This window comes from Saccopteryx leptura, chromosome 1 (assembly GCF_036850995.1).
Source record: "Saccopteryx leptura isolate mSacLep1 chromosome 1, mSacLep1_pri_phased_curated, whole genome shotgun sequence".
NCBI classification, from domain to species: Eukaryota; Metazoa; Chordata; class Mammalia; order Chiroptera; family Emballonuridae; genus Saccopteryx; species Saccopteryx leptura.
Genome location: NC_089503.1, coordinates 130624814 through 130647866, shown reverse-complemented (window position 1 = coordinate 130647866; position 23053 = coordinate 130624814).

The following is a 23053-nucleotide window of genomic DNA, read 5'->3' as shown; positions in this document are numbered from 1 at the left end:
ATTGTTCTAAGTATTTGCTTTAATATTTATCTTGAATTTGGATTAATTAAAACTAGTATATAGTCCTTTATCTTAAGGAAATTTATTTTTGTGTGTGCAAGGTCTCAAGGTAAGCTCCAATGTGGTTCATCTGAACACTCAACACCTGACATTCATTGGCTGTGTGTAGCATTTGTCACTCATTGTCTTTATCATTACCACCCTCCTCTGAGAACTGTGCACATCTTAGATCAATAGATAAAGAATATATGCCTTCCCATTTTCTTTTTAATTTAGTATTTGTTATTGCATTGTGAAAGGCATGTATTGATTACTGAAAGAGGGACCTAGATTACCCGGTGTTTATAATAGAAGAAAACACAATGTGCATCTAATTGATAAATTGTTTTGAACTATTAAATATCATATTTATTCATCTTCTTTATTAGGGTAGAAAATTATCTGAATGAAAAACCACATACTTAACGTAACAAAAGTTGACCAATATTGCAGGAATTCAAAGGATTCATGTGTTCCAATTCTTGCCTTCTCAAAGCTCATGACTTGTAAAATTGACTCTTAAGTTTGACTCTCTTAATTTTCAAGAAATTATTCAAGCTTTAATTTATGTTTAAAAATTTTATATGATAATAATAATATGAAAAGTGAGGCATGTTTAAAATATAGTATGCTTTTGTTGTTGTTGTTGTTGTTGTTGTTGTTCAATTTTTTTCCCTTAGTGTACAGAATCACTTTCAACTGGTAGAGGAAGCGGGCTTCATATGCCTTTGGTTGTATGTCCAAAATCACTGCAAACAACTGGATTGACTTCTTCATGCTAGGAAGCAGATGCCTCCTTCTGTGAGGGGTGGAACAAAGCCAGGGACAATGTCAGCAGCAGCAAGTTCTTCCAGGGTCAGAGAAGCCTGGTCTCTACTTCCGGGGACTGATGTGGGCTGGGAGTTCACTTGTTTCAATCTTTTCCTGCACATCCCTAAGGGCACATCCCTAAGGTCCTGAGTGGCCTGCCTACCTGACACAGGCTTCCTTCTAAAGATGTCTTTCAGGGTTTTACTTTATGGAACTCAAGGTAAAATTTCAGACCCTCACAGCATTTCTGACATATTCATGATACAATAGAGATACAAGATTTAAGCTTGTTGTACTGACATTTTAAACAATAGTTCTGCATATATATGTATTAACATACATATACACACATACACATATCTACATTTGTATCAATAACTACATCTGTTTTTCTAATTTTAGGATTACTTACTTTTGATTGCTGCCAAAATGTCTACTTGTAGAAACAGTAAAAAATAGAACTGATAGAACCAGTTTCCCCTGACTTTGAATCTGCAGAAGGCCAGCTGTCTGGCTGGCAGAGTGGGGCCCTCTGACCAGCTGTGAGGCGGCACCTCCATCACTCTGCAGCTGGGCTGGAAACAAGTAAACAAACAGCAGCATGTCTTCCAGTGTCTCTCCTGTAGTAGGGACACAGGCAGCTTGGCAATTCATAATCATAAAGATGAGGGTCTTATCTCATGTCTCCATTGTTTCCTCTCACAGAATGTGTTTTCCTGAGGTGGGGGTGGGGGAAAGAAAAGAGCAAGGGACTTGGTGAGGATCAGACTTAGATGAAATAAATGTGATGTTCAAACTGATTAGTGTTGAGGAAAGTAGATTTAGTTTCATAGTTTCTGGAGTCACCAATTGAAAACACAGTACAGAAAATTCTAGACCCTGAAGCCTACAGAAAGGCAATGCAGGCAGACCCCTGTAGCCCTCTCCCCCAGGGCCAGCAGCCCCCGCAGGACCCAAGAAGTCAGCTGTTGGGAGGCTGACAGTCCATGTCAACAGATGAGAAATTAGCTCAGATGAAGTTGAAGAGGGGAAAGGAAAAAAAAGAAACATCAAATAATGTTTTCTATATTATTTGTTTGAACTTCACCTTCTTATACCCCACTCTTATTTATTGCAAGAATGATCCCACTGTAAGTAGGGTTGCCTGTGACAAAATATGATTCTTCACCCTGGTAAAGAGAATTTTCATTATATGTTTCTACAGCTGAGTTCTTGCAGGAAAATACAAGGCATCTGGAGGCTGACCCAGCAAAACAAACTTCCTCTTCTGTCAGTTTCAGTCCATCCTTCTTAGAACTGAAATTTTCCTCCAGCCTTTGCTTCTTGCTGGTCTTTCTTTAATCAAAAGGGGAAGTTAAACCTGTCAGCAGGAGCACATGGATGCTCTAAGTCAGAGCAAGCTGGACCTGGAGATGCAATGTCTATGCTCCTTCTGAAAATGATCCTTGTCCAGTAACAGATGTAGCAAGCATATCTTCCCCTGGCTCTTGGGAAGGAAGAGGGCAATAGGGCTGGAGGAGAAAGGGAAGGGAGAACGGTTTGTGATGCTTCATTTCTTTGAGACAATGGCCTGTGCTGACACTGTCTATTCAATGTGGAAGATGGGCAGTCAAGTAAAGCAAGACAAATGTGACGTCCTGACTGATTATTCCCTACACACTAAGTCAATGAGCTTATTATCACTGCAATTACATTACTAATGTCAACAGATGCTACATGTAGACAATGAGGTAACAATTAAGTGGGCTCCCTACCCCAGCAAACCCTGTGCAAACTCCTCACTTCAGAAAGCTCAGATGTTTGCCTCGACACGTTGGGGGGCCTGAGAATGGAGCAAGTTGTGTCTTGGCAGCGAGTGGCTGACAACAGCATTGTCTGCTCACAGGACAAGAAGAGCACCCTCCATAATCAGCTCTCCACATCAAAATCAGAGTTACTTGATGTCTATGAATGAATCCAGCTTGACAATTAGTACTAAATGTAGCTACATGCATACACTGATCATTTCTTCTGAAACTGTTCCATTATACTGACAATTTGTTTTTCTAAAAATAGATGTTGTTTTTCATTTTTCTTAAGAAGTCACCAAATAGGAAGTTTCCCAACAATGGATAATAAGATTTCCTATTAGTATGTGGTTTTGGAATAAAATAGAATACTTTGCCCAATTTGCTTTGCCAAGATGTTCTTCTGAGGACATACGATCTGGGTCCTCATACGGGCAGCAGTTCTGCCCCCTAGTGGTTACATGAACTCACACTTGCTCCTCCTACCCCAACACCTCCCAGGACTAGCTGGTATTTGGTGTAGAAAGAAGAGCGCATGCTTTCTTCCTTTGTGGTGGTCCACTCTGCCAAAAGCAGGGGGTGCTGTAAAAATAGAGGGAGGGTGGAAATCAACATAAATTGATTCTAGGTTTTCAGACACAGACATGGTCAGTCTAAGTCTCTTTGGTTGCTAATTAGACAACCATAATGTTGAAGACAATAGGAACATAAGAAGTGCTTTGATGACTACCCGTTAGATTCTTTGCAACCGATTCAGAGAATGGGAGTTGTGATTCTAAAGTAGCCTGACAACTACTGATAATGAATTCAGGAATCTGAGCCAAGTGAGGCAATAGATACAGGCTACCTTGTTGATATGCTGGATGTTTCTCCATAGGCATCAGTCACAACACAGGCAGACCTTGGATTAATCAGGAATGGTGGCGTTCGTCCAGTTTTGAAGAATGAGTTTCCTTCTAGTAAAACAACAGCTCGACCTCACAAATGAGAATTTCAATATATGTATTTATTCCTTCCCAAATATGTCTGGATCAGTGAAAATTATCCCTACTGAATATTTAAAGATGTTTATGTTAAAGCCCTGGCTGGGTGGCTCAGTGGATGAAGCATTGTCCTGATGCACTGAGATCTTAGATTTGATCCCCCATCAGGGCACAAACGAGCAACAACCAATAAGTGCACTGCTAAGTGGAATAGCAAGTTGATGCTTTTCTCTCTCTCTCTCTTGCTCTCTCTCAAATCAATGGAAAATAAAAAATAAGGATGTTTATTTTGAGAAATTTGGGCGATGCATTCAGAAGGATGAAAGATGAAAGAAGAAAATGAATAGTGATACTAATAAGTGAAGGTAAGAAAGAGGAACTTTTTAAATATAGAAACATATAGATTTATATGGATTATTGAAAATCACCATTAAAGTTAATTTAATATATTAGACCTCAAGTGTATGCCAATTCCAAAGTAAAGCTGTCTTGCTTGAATTAATATTTTTAGACTTCCTGTTATGATCCACTTATAAAAACAAACATACAAACAAGCCAGAGGGTAAGCCCCATTCTCCTTTTAATTAAATTTACATCAGAGAATCTAATAAAAGTAAATACACCACAAGTTATCGGTTGAAGCATCCTAAATATTCTCAACATGTAGACCCACATAATTTCTGAATTTTAATGCCATTTATGCATAATTTAAAATTAGAATTATTTTAATGCTTGTATAAAATATACAAGATGCCAGCTTATCAATGTTTTAGAAAGTATGGACTTTAAGAAATCATTTAAACCATTGAATTACACGGGTAGGAAGTTGAAACATTTGAGTTGTATTTATTCTAAGAGAAAAATAGCAACTTTGAAAAGATAGATAATAAGTTGAGTAATAGACAAAAAGATGAAGATGAAGATTAAAATAGATAAAAGCAACTCTGTAAATACATTTAAATATATGTAAATAACATAATTACATTAGAGTAAGTCTCAGCTTTCATGGGCTCCACAATTGAATATTCACACAAGAAATACCAACTGAAGCAAGTTCTTCAGGGTTGCTTCTTCAACAGTGATATTATTGGCCACCTGTAAAAGGACAGTGACTCAACTAGTGTCTGGGGCAGGGGTCCCCAAACTTTTTACACAGGGGGCCAGTTCACTGTTCCTCAGACTGTTGGAGGCCTGGACTATAAAAAAAACTATGAACAAATCCCTATGCACACTGCACATATCTTATTTTAAAGTAAAGAAACAAAACGGGAACAAATACAATATTTAAAATAAAGAATAAGTAAATTTAAATCAACAAACTGACCAGTATTTCAATGGGAACTATGGGGGCCTGCTTTTGGCTAATGAGATGGTCAATGTGCTCCTCTCACTGACCACCAATGAAAGAGGTACCCCTTCCGGAAGTGCGGTGGGGCCGGATAAATGGCCTCAGGGGGCTGCATACAGTCCGCAGGCAGTAGTTTGGGGACCCCTGGTCTGGGGTATCCCTCACAGGAGGGAACACTTCACCTGTGTTCCTGTTTGGAAGGGACTTTGAAAGGAAAAGAGAGTGGGCATTTGCTCTTGCTAGCTGTGTAAATATAATCTATTTCTGCTCTGTCAAATGAATGTGTTTAGTAAATTGTCTTCCAAATAACCCCAGTTAAGTGAGACTTTAAAAAATATGTATTTCACGTTTGCCTTGCAATAAGTGAATATAGTCATTTAAAGGATTTTTCATGAAATATATTAAAATTTTTGCTAGGCCACATTTATTTATTTTCCCTCAACTTTTCATTATACTCACAAATGGTATTGCTTTATTAGGGCATAACTAACCTCATTATAAAGCAATAAAGTTCTTGAATTAAAAAGTGAATATACTGGATGTCTATATTGTAATTAACTACTAAGATATCTGTTCATATGCAGATCAGTACCAAGGAAGTATTTGATTTGGGGTTTTCAACCATAAATTATTCAAACTTTTAAAGTTTCCCATTTCTATTCTGCATCTGTTTTTTAATAATATGAATAGGTTGAATCAATATTTATGCTTCTTAATTTTGTCTTTCTCTAATAGGTGATAAAACCACAGAGGACTACCTGAGATGTCATAACTCAAAGACTTTTGCCATTGTCTGACTTGTGGTGGTGCAGTAGATAAAGTGTCGACCTGGAATGCTGAGGTCGCTGATTCGAAACCATGGGCTTGCATGGTCAAGGCACACACAGGAAGGAAGTTGATGCTTCCAGTTCCTCCGCCCTTTATCCTTTCTCTCTCTCCTTTCCTCTCTCTAAAATAAATAAATAAATAAATAAGTTAAATATATATATAAATAAAAAACAATTTTGTTATCACTGCACCAACTGATCACCAATAGGCCAGCCTCCACGTGTCCTACTGTACAGCTCTCTCCTCACTTTCAGAGTGCTGGTCCAGGTGTGCTCATCACAGCCCACCATGCTGCAAATGTGCAGATCAGGGTAGGGGCAGAGAACTTACATGGAATCTCCATCCATGGGATGCTGAACGTGTGTGTGTGTGTGTGTGTGTGTGTGTGTGTGTGTGTTGTTAGTACAGAGAGCTGCTTCTCCCAATGTTTCTTGAAATGAAGGGAGATCTGGACTCTTGTTCCTTTGCTCATGTGTTTTGCAATGTTCTGAGCAAAGAACACAGACAGATTGACATAAGCACTAAAAAATAGAATTCCCTATATGTTCCAGCTCACCTCCTTCTTGGTTTTAATTCCTACTTGACTCTATGCCCCTAGCGTAAGCCAGGTGTCCTCACTCCACTCAGCCATTACCAGTAATCCTTTTGTTTCTGTTCTCACTGATAGCAGGGCAATGACTTGTGAGTACACAGTATCCCTAGACACGGCAGGAAGTGACATCTTGTTCACAGCAGGTGAGTGCACGCGTGCATCTTCCCAGGCTGATGTTTGCCCTGTGCTGGTCCAACTGCTCTTAGACAACAGTGGGTTTCATAAGGTTTTCAGTTCCAATCTCCTTTGAAATAGATAGCTGGAAAGAAAACATGTTTTAAAAAAATAATCCACAGCTAAATTTCTAGGATAAAAGCCGTGTCTATCCCTTATCACTGGAGGCGAAGTGTGATTTTATTACTTTATATTGAGAACAACTAAAATCACCCCCACTTCAAAAGAAAAATAATTTTAGAAAAGGAAAGTACTGAAGAGCACGTGATGGGCACTTCTCCCACAAGCCTTCATCAAGACAATGTTCCCCCAGTAGAAATACAGCACTTTTTAGAAAAGGGGTGCAGACATTGCAGGTTCCCTAAAGGTATCATTTTTGGCTGCTGCCTGAAATAGAAACCTATGGATTCGCAGCCATGGTGCTCCGTGTTTCCATGGGAGAGCATGAAATCACATTATTTTCTGGCAGTTGTGCAAAAGACTTGGGGAGATCATAAATATTAAGAAATCCTCGGGGGCAGCCACACTACCTGCTCTCAGCTCCACTTCCTCTGTTGTTTGGTTTTGGGAGCTTCGCCAGGAGAACCTGGGCTTCAGGTGTCTGACAACTGAAAACAAGAACTGCACATTTCCAACAGATTTCATAAACAAACCGCTCTGACTTCACGTCAGGCAAGACGACGCAAAATTTGGTTTCCTTCACCAAATTCGGCTCCCAGCTGTGAAGTGTCAAGTCAGACAGGAACGAGTAATTGTATTCAACCCTAAAATCAAGCTCCCAGCTGACATTTCATATTAACAGTATCAGAAAGCAGGCCTGTTTGTCTTTTAGAAATACTTGCTCCATGGTAGCTGTGAATTCCAGCGTTGCACAGAGGCAGAGGGGCTGGCAGGAGGGAGGCGGCCCACGGGGACCCTGAGACCTGGCCACCACTGGGAGGCAAAGCCGCAGCCTTGGACCCTCCACCATGAAAAATGGTGTGAAAGAAAGCAAAGCGGGTATTAAACACATTACACTGGATGAATTACCTCTTATTTCTCTATTGAAATAAATTCTAAGTTAACCTATGAAGGATAATCAATAATGACTGTAGAGTCCAGGTTCAAAACGCTGAAACTGATGGTGCCCAAATAATTCTGTTTTCAGTCTTCCTGGCTGTTGTCAGGATTTAGAATGAGAATCTCCATCTCAGTCCTGTTAGCAAAGGAAGAGCAGCAGTAGCTCACTTTGACCGCAGGCATTTTGGAGGCTTTGGAGACCTGGGCCCTCGGTACAAGTTGTCTCTCTCTATCTCTACCTTCAGATTGCCTATCTGCCGGGAGATAGGGACGTCCAAACAAGTAAAGCGACACAAGCAGATTCATGAGTGAGCAAGACAGCACAGGAATGTACAAGACAGGGACCAGGGGCTTGTCTGTCTGGGGGCTGCACAGTGACTACCCTACGGGTAGAGATATCCCCTGCACTGTGTCTCAAGGCAGCACATGGTGGAGAGGGGGAAGCTGTTAAGCAAAAGTCTGTGCATTTAGAGAGAAGAATAGTGCAGGAAGCATCTTTAAAACTGCTGTTGCTTAGATATGGCATCAGTGCCATACAACCTGCCAGGAACTCAGCCCCTGATTTGGGCCTTCCCTCACTTGGTTGTTCCTTAAGGGGAGTGAAGTGAGTAGACCATGGTTCCATTTTTGTCAAACTAAACCATGTAGATTTGTGCTGTAGTATTTTTATTTATTTTTGTGTGTGTGACAGAGAGAAAAAAAGAGAGGGACAGATAAGGATAGACAGAAAGGGAGAGAGATAAGAAGCATCAATTCTTCGTTACGGCTCCTTAGTTGTTCATTGAATGCTTTCTCATATGTGCCTTGACTGGGGGGCTCCAGCAGAGTGAGTGACCTTTTGCTCAAGCCAGCTACCTTGGGCTCAAGCCAACGATCATGAGGTCCTATCTATGGTCCTACTATCAAGCCGGCAAGCCCATGGTCAAGCTGGATGACACCCGCTCAAGCCAGATGAGACCAGCTCAAGCCGGCAACCTCGGGGTTTCAAACCTGTATCCTCTGGGTCCCAGTCCATCACCTGATCCACTGTGCCACCACCTGGTCAGTCTGTGCTGTATTATTTTTAATGCAAATATGTCCAAACTTCACTAATGTGTTACTCAAAGACCCCATCTCCTCTCCCTCATTATGACCTCTCTCTGTAAGCATTTGATTTCAAAATCAAAATTAAGCTACTTCACGTTCTCGTATAATGGCCTTTTTTCAGGAAATATAGTTGATCACTTATAAAATTTTAAAAATCCAACTTAAAAACAGAAACATTGGTTGAATATGATTATGCAAATTACACTGTTAATAAAATTTACACATAAATGAAAACATTTTTTTCTCATCAGAGTTTTTATTATAAGGAAACCCTGGGACTTAAATGATCTGCAGAAGAGTACAGTATAAAAATGTATTAAAAGCTGTAAAAATGAAATTAAAATGTCAAACATAGTTATCCATATTAAAACCCAACCAAACCAAACAGGCGATGGCCCTTCATAAGCCATCTGTTGGAACGAAAAACTCATTTTGTTCTTCTGGGCCACTCTGGTCACATTAGCCTCACTGTGAGTTCCTCACTGGGCAGGTCCAGTTGCTCATAACTCTTGAAGTCCACAGTGTGATTTCTTCTTTTATGGTAATTTTGGAGGTCTAATTTCCAGGGCCAGTTGCGTGGGGCTTTTTTTAACAGCTTCAAAAATTCCAGACTATTTTCACCTAAAAATGTAGACCACCACAGAAATGATATAAAATGCTATGAAAAAGGTAAATCCACAGCAGCATGTCAACTCCTTCTTTGAAAGGGCTCACTTGTTTGAGCAAAATTTCTCTGCCCACCCCCCTCCTGCCGCCACCTCTTCCTGCGCCTTTTCTTGCCCACTTTTAGGCCTGACCACGCCCCTGGGGCCACTAGCTCTGCCCCCGGACAATGCAGCCTCAGGGCAGAAAGCATGTAGCTGTGACGGAAGGCCCCACCCGCTGGAGTTTTTCAAGTTGATGGGAAGTAGTGACACTTGAGCAGGACATGGCTGGCTTGCTGGATCCTGACGACCAGCTGTGTGCACTCCGGCAGCCTGGAGCCTTTGTGTGACCCTCACTGTCCTCCCAGGCCCGCCCGGGCAGCCACAGCTGGACGGCTGCATTGGGAAAGCTAACTGAGCAGAAAAGGCTCCCCAGTCTGGCCTCTGATTTCTCACATTTAATTACCTGATTCTCCTTTCCTGCAGTCATGGAGAAAATGGAATTACATCACGCACCATGTAGCTCTGGAAAAGCATTGAATGTTTCTAATAGAGCTACTGGTGACAGGCGCAATAGGCGTGCCCCTTGTTTCACATCGGATATTAGCCCTTCCGAACAAGCCTCAGCCTGCCCGCTCCAAGGGTCTTCAATAGGCGACAAAAGAGAACAGGTTTTCATCGTGTCACTCCTAGCACCTCGCAGAAGAAAAACTTCATTTAGCTTCCCTGGTCTAGCCAAGCCTCCTCCAAGTCTTCGGGGCCTGGGAAGAACTTTTAAAGGCATTGTCTTTTAGCTACCAATACAAATTTTATTTAAATCTGAGATTCCCCCACCCCCTGAACCACCATATGTCACTTTAATCCCTTTAGATACATTTTCATCTTAAAGCTTACTCAGCTGCACCCTTGCTTTTAAGCCAATTCATGATATCTTATAGAACTCAAGGATGAAAACGTCCCCCTGAATGCTAATGGAACCCAAAGGACACAGTAATTTCTGCACATTTAGACAAAAGAGATGACACTATAACCACATCTGCAGATAAATTCCATCTGGTACCATATGTCATAGTAGGGTTGATAGATGGTGACTTACCTCTCAGTTTGAATTATGTGGCAAGCCCTAGGAGTCCCTATCACAGCCCTGGGTAGTGTTAAGATGATTTTAACAGCAAACGAAATCACCTATTAAGACTGTTTCAAAATCCCTCTTGCTTCAAAGGTGCAGACTGTGTTCAATTTCTAAAAATTAGCAAGTTAAAAGAAAAGAATTATAATCTTTTATAACCTACTCATCTGTTAAAATTAAATTTTTTCAAAGAGACAGGCAATCATTACTATAATAGAGACAAGCAACACATATCACTGATATACATACACACAACAAGCACAAAGAATAAGTCAGGATTTGCATGTTTATTTTGCCATCAAATATTGCATATCAACAGGAAGTAGTTCCCTGGCATGATTTTGATCCCTATTAGCAGAGATGAGCTGAACTTAGGCCCCAAAACCTTCAGGGGACAGTGAAAGATAGTGGAGGTATTATGGTTTCATGATCATTGAAATCTAGAAGAAAAGGTTAAAAAAATATATGAACAAGCAAATTCTCTACAAAAGGTGGATTAAGGGCCAGAAGAGGGTCACATAGTATGTTATTGGGGTCCTAATGACTAAGGAATCACATTGGTCTAGAAACAGGAGAAGCTTCATGAAAGACATACAATCATATCTATCTTGAAGGAACAAGGACCCCTACCTCTGAGTAGCCGGGAAGGACATGCTGTGGTATAATAGTGGATGTGTATATGTGAGACAGTGAGTGTTCAAGAGCACTCCAACGGACAGATGAGTGGACAGGGCAGAGAAGAGATTGAATGATGACTAAGGGTCAGCCAGTTAGGCCTGTCTTTGTCAAGAAATCTGTATTTTCTAACATAGGGAATGTAAAGGAATTGAGAAGTTTATGAAACAAAAAAGAATTATCCCTATTGCTCAGTGTCAGGGAGGTCATTTGGAAATAGTTTTTCAAACGAACTGTAGTAGGCTGAATTAGAAGATCATTGTAGTAGGCCAAGTGTGACAGCTGGATAAATGATGATGGCAAAGGGGACTGGTAGGAAGAAGGTGCAGATCAGACAAAAAGGGCAGTTGGTGACTCTAGGGCATAGATCTTGTGTGACTATGCATCAGGGAGAAAGGTTGTCAAATATAGTTTCAGGCCCTGAAACTTTACAGAACAAGAAACAAAATCAGGAGAAACAGGTATGGGAAGATTAACCTGTTAGGGTATGTATTTCCAATCATGCAGTTAAAAATTTAAGATTAGGATGTGAGAAAGAGTTTGAGTCATTATTGTAGAGGTTTTGAAGTTTACAAAAGAGCACATTGAGTTAGAAGGATGAAAGAAGCTATCAGGTTTTGTAATTAGAAGATCCGTATTGATCTTGTAAGAAATACTTTAGCTCTGCTCTTGTCATTATTCATAATTAAAGAACAAATTGAAGAGGTGTTAATGAAGGTGATACAGGCTGACAATTCTCTTAATATGCTAACAGTGATAGATAAACATTGTGTAGACTCATTAGGAATATCAGAGTGAAGAAAAAACTTTGTTTACTCATTTATTCACTTAGGATTATCTACAAAAAATTTTAAATAGCTTCCAAGTATTCTGCCTAACTTTGGAAATACAGCTGGGAACAAGACAGACCTAACTTTCTAAGAACTTATCTAAAAAGATGAAGGCAGGAGCAGGTGATGACACAGAGTAACTTTGAGTCACATTAGACAGAGTGGTCAAGGGTATATCAGAAGAGGGGGTCAAATTTGAACTGAGAACTATACTAATAAGATGTCATCTTACAAGGAGGAACAGGAGGAAGGCATTTACAACTGACACAAAAACACAGGGCCAAAAGCTAAATACTAAACATGGTCAGGACCCCTAGAGCAGTAAGTCAAAGTCTCTGCTGGGACTTCAGTTTGGAGACAGGTCATAAAGGGTCTGAGACTCCTGAGTTCAGCTTAAAAGCAACAGGAAACATTAGAATGTTATAGGAGGTGGAAATATGTGACCCCATTTGCATATATATAATACCAGTCAGCTGCTGAAGGAAGAATTCATTTTGGTGGGAGGAGGAAGGACAAGCATAAAAACTGGGAATCTAGTCAGTAGTCCGTGCAGAGTCCTGGTGGGAGATGATATGGTCCAGAAGTGTATAATGACTTAATTTTGGAAATAATGCACTTGAGATGGTGTATGGCCAGGGGCCGCCACCATCGCGGCCATGCAGGTGCAGGTACCCATTAGATTCGGACAGACGGTAAAGAAACAGTGGAGCCAAAAAGTGGTGGGCCATTCCTTTATTCTAGCCTCACACCTGGTCAGTGAGTAAAACACACACAGAGGGAAAACACTTCCCTTTCCATTCAGGGTTCCCAAAGCCATTGACTCATCCAGGTATTCCTAGAATCAAAGGCCATTCACCAGTCTCAGTCACCTCTTGTTCCCCATCTACACACCTTCTCCCTTCTCCTGTCTGCACAAGCTGGCTTCTCCTTCAGCACCCTGCCATCTTGACTTCCTTCTTCCTTTTTTCTCACAAACTTTTCTTGGCGTGAAAACCCCTCCGCCAGCAACATTAGCATAACTATGGTCCTTCCCAAGTAGAAAAGTAATTAGCAGTTTCACCGGGCAGCACTATTTTTAACAATAAAAGTGAGCAAACTTAGAAAATACAGATTTTACAAACTCATTTGCCCAACAGATGGTAACACGACTAGAGATGTGTCCTCCATTAGCCCAGGCAGCATGACCTTGACAAGGGTCATGTGGGTGGATCCTGACTATACTGTGTTGAATGTTTGAAGAGTGAAACAGCTATATATGAGATGTGCTTGGAACGGGTACTGAGAAATTACCAGGTGCTGGTCAAAGATACACACACACACATTGTTTAGTGACAATACTGAAATGTGCACAGGCAAATTGTAATTGTCCAATAAAGACAGAGGGGTTCATAGTACCAGGGATGTGGGATGTGATGGTATCCAAATACAACTAGAGTGGCCAGTCTTTGATATTAAGGTTAATTTTGTCCTGAGAAAAGTGTTTTTTTAAACATTTAATATTAAAAATATACTTAACATAGTTTTAGATTTATAGAAAAGTTTCAAGAATACTATAGTTTCTTCCACTGAACCAGCATGGATACATAATAATTCTCCAAAAGCCACACTTCATTTTGACTTCAATTTTTCCTGCTATCCTTTTTTTCTATCCCAGGACCACATCCAGAATACCACTGTTGTCATATTTCTTTAGGTTGTTCTTAGTTGTGACAGTTTCTCAGATTCTACTTGGTTTTGATGACCTTGGCAGTTTTGAAGACTTCCGGTCAAGTATTCTGTAAAGTGACTCTCAGTTGGGATTTGTCTGCTGTTTTGCTCATGATTATCCATGACTGGAGTTACGGGTTTGTGGAAGGGAGACCACAGAACTAAAGTGTCAGTTTCATCACATCATATCAAGGAGATGGCCTATCAACATGACTTGTCAATGTTGGTGTTGACCTTGATCATCTGGCTGAGGTCATGTTTGTCAGCTTTCTCCACTATGAAGTACTCCTCCCCCCATTCCATATTGTACTTTTTGAAAGAAAGTCATTATGGAGAGACAACCACTAAGAAGGCAGCATTTATAGCCCAATCCCTTGAGGGAAGAGCATCTGCACAAAATATTGGAAATTATTCTGCACAGATTTTTCTGTTCTTCATAGGAGAGTATTTAAAAAGGGAACAAAAAGCAATCTGAGTATCTTAGCTTGCCTTTCAATTAAAGGCAAGTTCATCAGCAGAACCAAGGGAGGCTGTAGAAGTAGGGGCCAAACTGGAGACCAGAGTGGATGTTAAACTGGCAAAACTCTGTCCACTAGAAATAGGACTAAGTTTTCTGGTTTGCCAAGTAATATCAAGGTTTTATTTATGTTCCCTGCAACCAAATTAATTTCAGATAAGAAAAACAGTTGTGATGTTTTTATGTGTTGGTATCAAAATAAATGATTACCCATTATTTTCCCTAAAAGATGAGATAGGCAACATCACATCTTCTGAATGTTTTTCACAAGCTAGAATAGTTCTAGGATATAATTGTGTGAAAAGGGTTATTTCTTGCAAGAATTTTTTTTTTAAGTTCTCTGTGTTTGAAGCATTCGAAAGAATACAGTCAAACATCTCAGGTTCCATGTTTTATAGATAACATATTTATATGGCCACCTACACTATGTCCATATAGTCACTGAAGTACATTTAAGCTGTCTATATATTACTGGTAATAATAACATCTTTTGAAAAATAGCAAGATCCTTCAATGTTGTTTTGTTTTTAAGACTGGTTTTATCTAACCATTTTTGCTTGGTCTTGATGATTTTGACTTTTCTTCTCAATACTTACTTGAGTGCAAGAATCAGTGACATGTTTAAAGTCACACAAATATACATAGTTCACCCATGGAATGTCCTTAAGGTCCTGTGTGGAACGGCTTGGTTCATAGTAAAATGGCTTTCTTGACCAGTAAGTGGACACACGTTTGTTTCTTGACTCATCAAAGTGTCTGCCCAACTGGTCCTGTAATCAGATGGAGATCAAGGTCTCCTTCTGAAGTGTAAAGGTGGTCTCCTCTGCATTTCTGGACAATTTCCAGCCTCTCCAGAGCCGAGTGTCACCATTGCATTCACTGCCAGGATGTTTGGAGCTCAGAGTCTTTGTAGGCACTACTTTCCTGAGCATGGACTCCCAGGGGACATGCTTCTCATAGCAGCTGAAGGGGAAATAGGTGGAGACTGCATAACCCTGGGGAGCTCTACCCACACCCCACTGGGACTTATGGAATAGCTGTGACTTAGAGGTTGTGAATGTTTCTGTTTAAGGATAATCATGTGCAATGCAAGTTGTGGGATCAGAAATATAGAAGCTGGCCACAACACAATTTTTATATAATATTGGAAGCAGGGATACTCTGCTGTCTCTAGTGAGTGTAACATGATCTTTACACTCTGATGGCCTGAATTACCATTGGCATTCACCTGCGTAATAAAGGAAGTTGGACCTATGTGGTGCTCACTTTTTCAGTTCCATGGCCATAAACAAAGCCCCATATATATATGTATACCTGCACTCAGCTTCCTCTCTCAAAGTGTCTGGCTTTTTTCTCTCTATGGGGATCAAGACAGAGTGAGCCAGGGATAATCTCCATGTTGCTTGAAGACAATGAGTGCAGGTTTGGGCTAGAGAGGATCCTGGAAGTGCTGGCACAAAGGGACCTGGAAGACCTGTGTTTCTCCAACCAGTCTGTGCCCCTGTTGGGCAAAGAAGTTTGTAAAATGTGATTTTTATGTTTGCTCACTTTTATTGATAAAAATAGCTGCTGCCCAGGTATGTGATCTTGTGATCTGTGAAACTGCTAATTACCTTCCTCCTTGAGAAGGGCCATTGTTATGCTAATGTTGCTGGAGAAGGGGTTTTCAAAGCAGGAAAAGTTTGTGAAGAAGAAGAGGAGAGGAAGAAGCAGCCAAGACTGGCAGGGTGCTGAAGGAGAAGCCAGTTTGTGCAGATAATAAGGGAGAAGGCATGCAGATGGGGAACTGGAGGTGACTGAGCTAGTGGGGGCCTTTGATTCTAGGAAAAACCTGAAAAGATTCTCCCGGTTGTGGAACCGGAGAATGTGTGAGTGGGATTTGTTGCCCTGTGAGTATGTTTTTTACTTGCCAGCCAGGTACGAGGCTAGAACAAAGGTAATGGCCCACCAGTTTTTGGCTCCACAGTTTCTTACTATCTGTCCGAATCTAATGGGAACCTGCATCTGCCTGACAGCCACAATGCTCACAACTACTGGCCGAACAGTCCCTCAAACACTCTGGGAGGACTGTACATTATTCCTCCTGTCCCTACCTGTTGTGCAGATAAAATATATTATGCTCACTTTGTTAAAGATGGCGCTGCCCATGTGGAAGCCCGTCGCCCAGGTGATATTAATGTGTGTTGGGGGCAGGCTGTGAGCAGGCAGGATCCCTGTAGCCTGGGGCTTGGTTTTAGGACTAAGTCTTTCCTACCCTTTTTGATGTGGGGTGGTACAATCCCATCATGCCGAAGATAAGTGACTTTGTATTAAAGACTTCTCTATTTTGTATATTAGATTAAAGGTTTTGATTTCTTCACTATAAAGTAGGGCAGACCTGGACTTTGTTCTCTCAGTTCCTGAGATTAGCAGTAGAGGAGAGAGCAGAGAGATTAGCAGAGAAAGGCCACGTGGAGGAGGCCAGGAGAAACAGCCAAGATGGTGGAGTGTTGAGTGAGAAGCCAGTTTGTGCAGAGTTTGTGCAGGGAGAAGAAAGGAGATGGGGAACAGAGGTGAATAAGTCTGGTGAGCTAGAAACCTTTGATTCTAGGAAACTCGGATAAGTCAGTAGCTTTGTGAGCACTGAATGTGAGTGGGTTTTGGAGCCCAGTGTGTGTTTTACTTGCCTGCTGGGTGCAAGCTAGGATTAAGGATGATGGCCCATCAGCTTTTGGCTCCATTGTTTCTTTACCGACTGTCCGAATCCAATGCAAACCTGCATGGGCCAGGCGGCTGAGATGGTGGCCCTGGATACTGGCCTTACTCTCTGTAAAGCCAGCAGCCAGGGCCAGGGCCACTATCACAGCTGCCTGGCTCATGCAGGTTCGCATTGGATTCGGACAGTGGGTAAAGAAACCATGGAGCCAAAAACTGGTGGGCCATAGCCTTTAATCCTACCTTGCACCCGGCGGGCAAGTAAAAATACACACTGGGCTCCAAAACCCAGTCACACTCAGTGCTCACAAAGCCACTGACTTATCCAAGTTTCCTAGAATCAAAGGTTTCTAGCTCACCAGACTTATTCTCCTCAGTTCCCCATCTCCTTCCTTATCCCAAATACAAACTCTGTACAAACTGGCATCTCACTCAGCACTCCACCATCTTGGCTGCTTCTCCTGGCCTCCTCCACGTGGCCTTTTTCTGCTCTCCTCTCTCTCTCTTCTAATGATAATCTCAGGAACCAAGAGCCCAAGCTCCCACTTCGTCCCCATTTTATAGTGTAGCAATCCAAACTCTTAATCCAATATACAAAACAGGGTAGTCTCTAATACAAAGTCACTTCTCTGAGGCATGATTGGATTGTACCGCCCTACAGCAAAAAGGGTAGGAAAGGCTTAATCCCAAAACCAAGCCCCAGGCTACAACAATTCTCAACACACATTAATATCACCTGGGCAATGGCCTCTTTAACAAAGTGAGCATAATACATTTTATCTGCCCAACACTCTCCCTACTCCTGGTTTTTAAACCTTCACTTTTTATCACTCTCTGGAGATCACTATTTACAGAAAAGCCTCATCCTCCTCTTCCCCTCTCATTCCCATCTCAAAACTTAACAGGCAATGCAAGAATTTTAAATGCCAAAATGGCATGGTAGGCTTCACCTCTGGGGTCCCCTTCTTCCCATTTTCATGTAAATTTTCCCTCTGCAATGCTCAGTGGGAAGAGACAGGGAACCTGGAGTTACATCCAGGACAGTTTTTATATTTAGAATCAAGTCCTGTTTGTTATTTGACAGTTCCTACCAATACAATCTCCTTTTTTTTACCGGGTGCAAAGAGGTGTATTTGGGAGAGAGGAAAAGAGCAATTATAAAATCTTTAATATAAAAGCAGACTATCAAAGAAATACGAATGAATTCAGCAGAAAGGAAACTTGAAAAGCTCAAGACTGGGGAGACAGTCTGTGGACACATGTGCCCGCTTGTCAGCCTAACGTTTCAAAGAGGATTTAAAATAAAAGTCACTTTACATTTCCTACCAAATGGGTTATTTTGCCCCCCACCCTCAGTGTTTTATCTTCGGAGTCTTACAGTCCAAGGGGCACTCCTCTCACTGGAATCCTGACTTAATCACTTGAAGGCAAGTGGAAGTAGAGGCCAGCCCAGCACGCCTTCACCAATTGCCTCCGCAAGTCAGCTAATTAGGTGATTAAGTCATTAAAGAGATATTCGCATCTGAAAAGCTGCAGCCTGACCACTCCAGGAGGGATAAAGGCCCAACTCTGACTTTCTTCTCACCAGTCACCCTTTATACTGAAAGGTGATTAATCCATTTAACTCAGCCCAGACTTTTTTTTTTTTTTTTTTTTTTTAAGTAGAAAAGGAGGAACTAAAGCCAGGAAGCTTTTCAAGAACAGCCTTTGAACAAAGTAGAATAACAAATGCCTCTTTCTTGGGGGTACCTTGTGAAGAGCAGGATTTCAATAGCCAAAGGCCACAAGCACTTCTGTAAGTGGTCCAGGGTGGGAGCACAATGGTGACTTCGGATTTAGGGATTTGCCTATCAGATCATTAGCCTGATTAGTAATCCAATGCCTTTTGATGTGGACCTTCTTAGGCGCACCTTTTGTCTTTGCTAAATGAAGAGATGGCATTTTGTGTTGTGTTTTTTTCCCAGGTGACTCCTCTGGGCTTCCACAGAGGTAACACAAAGCTTTTGCACAAAGAAAGACTTCCTGGCTTTATCTCTCTGACACAAGAAATCCAATTTTTGAACTTTTTATCTTTGGAAGAGAGCAGTTTTGGGAAGAAGAAAGAGGAAGAAGGAAATAGTGTTTTGTTTCATTTTGTTTTTAAGAAGTAAGTTATATTATGAGAATGAAAACACCTAACATGTCAATAAACCATGCTGAGTTTGAAAGGTCACTGGTTTAACAAGATGACAATGACTAGCATGTAAATATTTATGAATGCACTAATATCCTTGAAAGTAGGGTGACATGTCACACAGTATGTAAGTAAATGCTGAAAAGATGCATCACACTGCTCAGGCAGTGACTTTAGGGCTTTGTCCCCTCTATCCAGTCCTTCTGCACCCCTTCCCCTGTAGCAGAGCCCCACAGACTGGCTCTGCATTTGCTACTTAAGCAAACGCCATGATGAAAGAGTGTGGATGCTTCTGTTAAGTCTGACCTAAATTTGAATTGATGCACACTATCCGTCGGATGCTCTCTGCCCATTGCCCGTCAGTTAGTGGACAAAGCTCAAAGTCTGCTCTTGATGCCAGACAGGAGCAAGGATAGGGCAAGGGTGTCAGTCCATGGGAAATACACTCAGAGCTGCCCTGCAAAACACTCCTGCAGACATAAATTCAGAAACAAAAGCATGTATCTCACATTCAGTTGTGTCTATATTCACTCCTGTTCAGGTAAACGTTCTTCCCCATACTTACAGACAACTATCAGTTGTCTGGTGTCATTATACAACTCATATTGCATGTTCAATATTAACATGCAATGCTTGAGCCATTTTTAATATGTGTGGCACATGGTACCAGGCAGTTTTGCACACAGTAAATGTTTTATGCCACATTCTTCATAAGCACCATGTGTACTAAGTACACAATCCTTGGGCTAAATGTCCAAATCCATGTGGTCCTTTCTGAGTCACAGATTGGATCTACTATGTATAGCTTCTACCCTGGGACCTTGTAAAGCCAGGAGCCAGGGCTACCATCACAGCAGCCTGGCCCATGCAGGTTCGCATTGGATTAGGACAGTCTGTAAAGAAACAACGGAGCCAAAAACTGATGGGCTGTCATCTTTAATTCTAGCTTGCACCCGGCGGGCAAGTAAAACACACACTGGGCTCCAAAACCCACTCACATTCAGTGCTCACGAAGCTACTGACTTATCCAAGTTTCCTAGAATCAAAGGTTTCTAGCTCACCAGACTTATTTACCTCTGTTTCCCATCTCCTTCCTTCTCCCTGCACAAACTCTGCACAAACTGGCTTCTCATTTGTAAAGCCAGCAGGCAGGGCCGGGGCCACTATCACAGCAGCCCGGCCCTTGCAGGTTCGCATTGGATTCGGACAGTCGGCAAAGAAACAACGGAGCCAAAAACTGGTGGGCCATAGTCTTTAATCTAGCTTGCACCCGGCGGGCAAGTAAAAATACACACTGGGCTCCAAAACCCAGTCACATTCAGTGCTCACAAAGCTACTGACTTATCCGAGTTTCCTAGAATCAAAGGTTTCTAGCTCACCAGACTTATTCACCTCTGTTTCCCATCTCCTTCCTTATCCCAGATACAAACTCTGTACAAACTGGCATCTCACTCAGCACTCCGCCATCTTGGCTGCTTTTCCCGGCCTTCTCCACGTGGCCTCCTCCCGCTGCTGGCTCTATTCTCTCTGCTCTCTCATGCTAACCTCAGGAACCAAGAGAGCAAACTCTCGTTCCATCCCCATTTTATAGTGTAGAAATCCAAACCCTTAATCCAATATACATAATAGGGAAGTCTCTAATACAAAGTCACTTCTCTGAGGCATGATAGGATTGTACCACCTTACACCAAAAAGGGTAGGAAACCCAAAACCAAGCCCCAGGCTACAAGGATTCTGCCTGCCTTTAGCCCACCCCAACACACATTAATACCACCTGGGCAATGGCCTCCACGTGGGCAGCGGCACCATCTTTAACAAAGTGAGCATAATACATTTTATCCGCCCAACATCATTCAAAACTCTGCCATCTTGGCTGCTTCTCCTGGCCTCCTCCATGTGGCCTTTCTCTGCTCTCTGCTCTGCTCTCTCCTCTAATGATAATCTCAGGAACCAAGAGAGCAAGATCCCGTTCTGCCCCCATTTTATAGTGTAGAAATCCAGACCTTTAATCCAATATACAAAATAGGGAAGTCTCTAATACAAAGTCACTTTCTGAGGCATGATAGGATTGTACCACCCCACATCAAAAAGTGTGGGAAAGGCTCAATCCCAAAACCAAGCCCCAGGCTACAAGGATTCTGCCTGCTCACAGCCCACAGAGACACACATTAATATCACCTGGGCAATAGCTTCCATGTGGGCAGTGCCATCTTTAACAAAGTGAGCATAATATACTTTATCTGCCCAACAGACCTCGTAACCACCTATGCTACTTCCAGGGTCTGGTCTATCTTCCTTGAGGAGCCAACACTGCTAGAAGCTGCTGAGAAGCAGCAGTAACTAACACTGGGCTATTGCTACTTCTTTTAATTTGATAGATCAATTCCGCCTTTTGAACAGGTATACTGACAATTTCATGGCAGCATAAACAGTCTTCAAACAGCAGAAAAGGAAAACCCTTAGGAAGATGCTCCACAGCCTCTGGAAGAAAGTTCTCCCAGGAATAAGAATGGATCTCACTCCTGGTAAGTTGCTCCACTGTCCACATCTGTGCTCCATTCTCCCAGAAGTTTTTCCCAATATGGTCCAGGGTCTTAAAAAAAAAAATGTAGTCAGAATGGTCACTGTGTTTTTTTTCCTACCTTCCTTCACATTTTTCTTTTCTTTTCTTTTTTTTTTTTTTTTTTTTTTTTGTATTTTTCTGAAGTTGGAAATGGAGATGGAGGCAGTCGGACAGACTCCTGCATGCGCCCGACCGGGATCCACCCAGCACGCCCACCAGGGGGCAATGCTTTACCCATCTGGGGCGTCGCTCTGTTGGAACCAGAGCCATTTTAGCGCCTTAGGCAGAGGCCACAGAGCCATCCTCAGTGCCCGCGCCAACTTTGAGGGTAAGAGAGAGAGACAGAGAGGAAGGAGAGGGGAGAGGGATGGAGAAGCAGATGGGTGCTTCTCCTGGGTGCTCTGGCCAGGAATCGAACCCGGGACTCCTGCACACCAGGACGACGTTCTACCACTGAACCAACTGGCCAGGGCCCTTTTTTCTATTTTTATTTCATCCCCTTCTTTCCTTCTTTTCTTCTCTCCTCTCTCCCTCCTTTCCTTTTTCCTTCTTTTTCTTTAGTGATTTTATTTTATAAATTTATTATTTTTTTCCACTTGACATTTGGCCAGCCAGCCCATATCCAATCATCCAAGACTGTCTTCATTTTACTTAGTTTGACTAATCAAGGCTGCTTAGCCATGTCGAGGTGTACTCTTGGCCATGTGAGCACTCACACTGTTTTTGGTGGGTTGAATAACATGGACATCATCATTAGACGTTTTCACTTTCTCTACCTGTTTTCTCACATTCCCTCACACTTGAATCCCCTTTCTTCCTCTCCATTATCTGTGCTAGGCAGGGCAACTGAAGTCCTAACTATCATTTCATCATCTGAGAGTTTGAACTCTAGATATAATTAATTTCTTTTTTTAAATAATTAATTCCATAAGAGATTTGCCCCAACAAACATTATATAGAACCTCTCATGATCCAGTCAGGAAACAGGATCTAGAGATAAAAAGCAAACAAACAAAAACCCACCATTTCTACCCCAGAGTCTCAGGGTCTAGTAAAAGAGACAGGAAGGAGCATCTATTGGGGCAGGAGGAGGCTAATCCAGGGTTCCCTCTAACACAAGCCAGATGAGAGTTGAGAGATCCCCCATGTGGGAAAGGTGTTCCTGGGTCTGACCTATTAAATTAGTAAAATTTAGTAGGTGTATCATAGTTAGAGAGTGTGTAGCCAGTATCCGTGGCTGGCATCAAAGCCGCCTGGTCAACACAGGTTCAGGTTTGATTCGAATAGATGATAAAGAGGCAACAGAGCTGAAAACTGGGGGTCCATCTTCCTTTATTCTATCTCATACCCAGCAGGCGAGAAATACACACAGTGGGAAATACTTCCCTTTCCATTCAGGGCCCTCAAAGCCACTG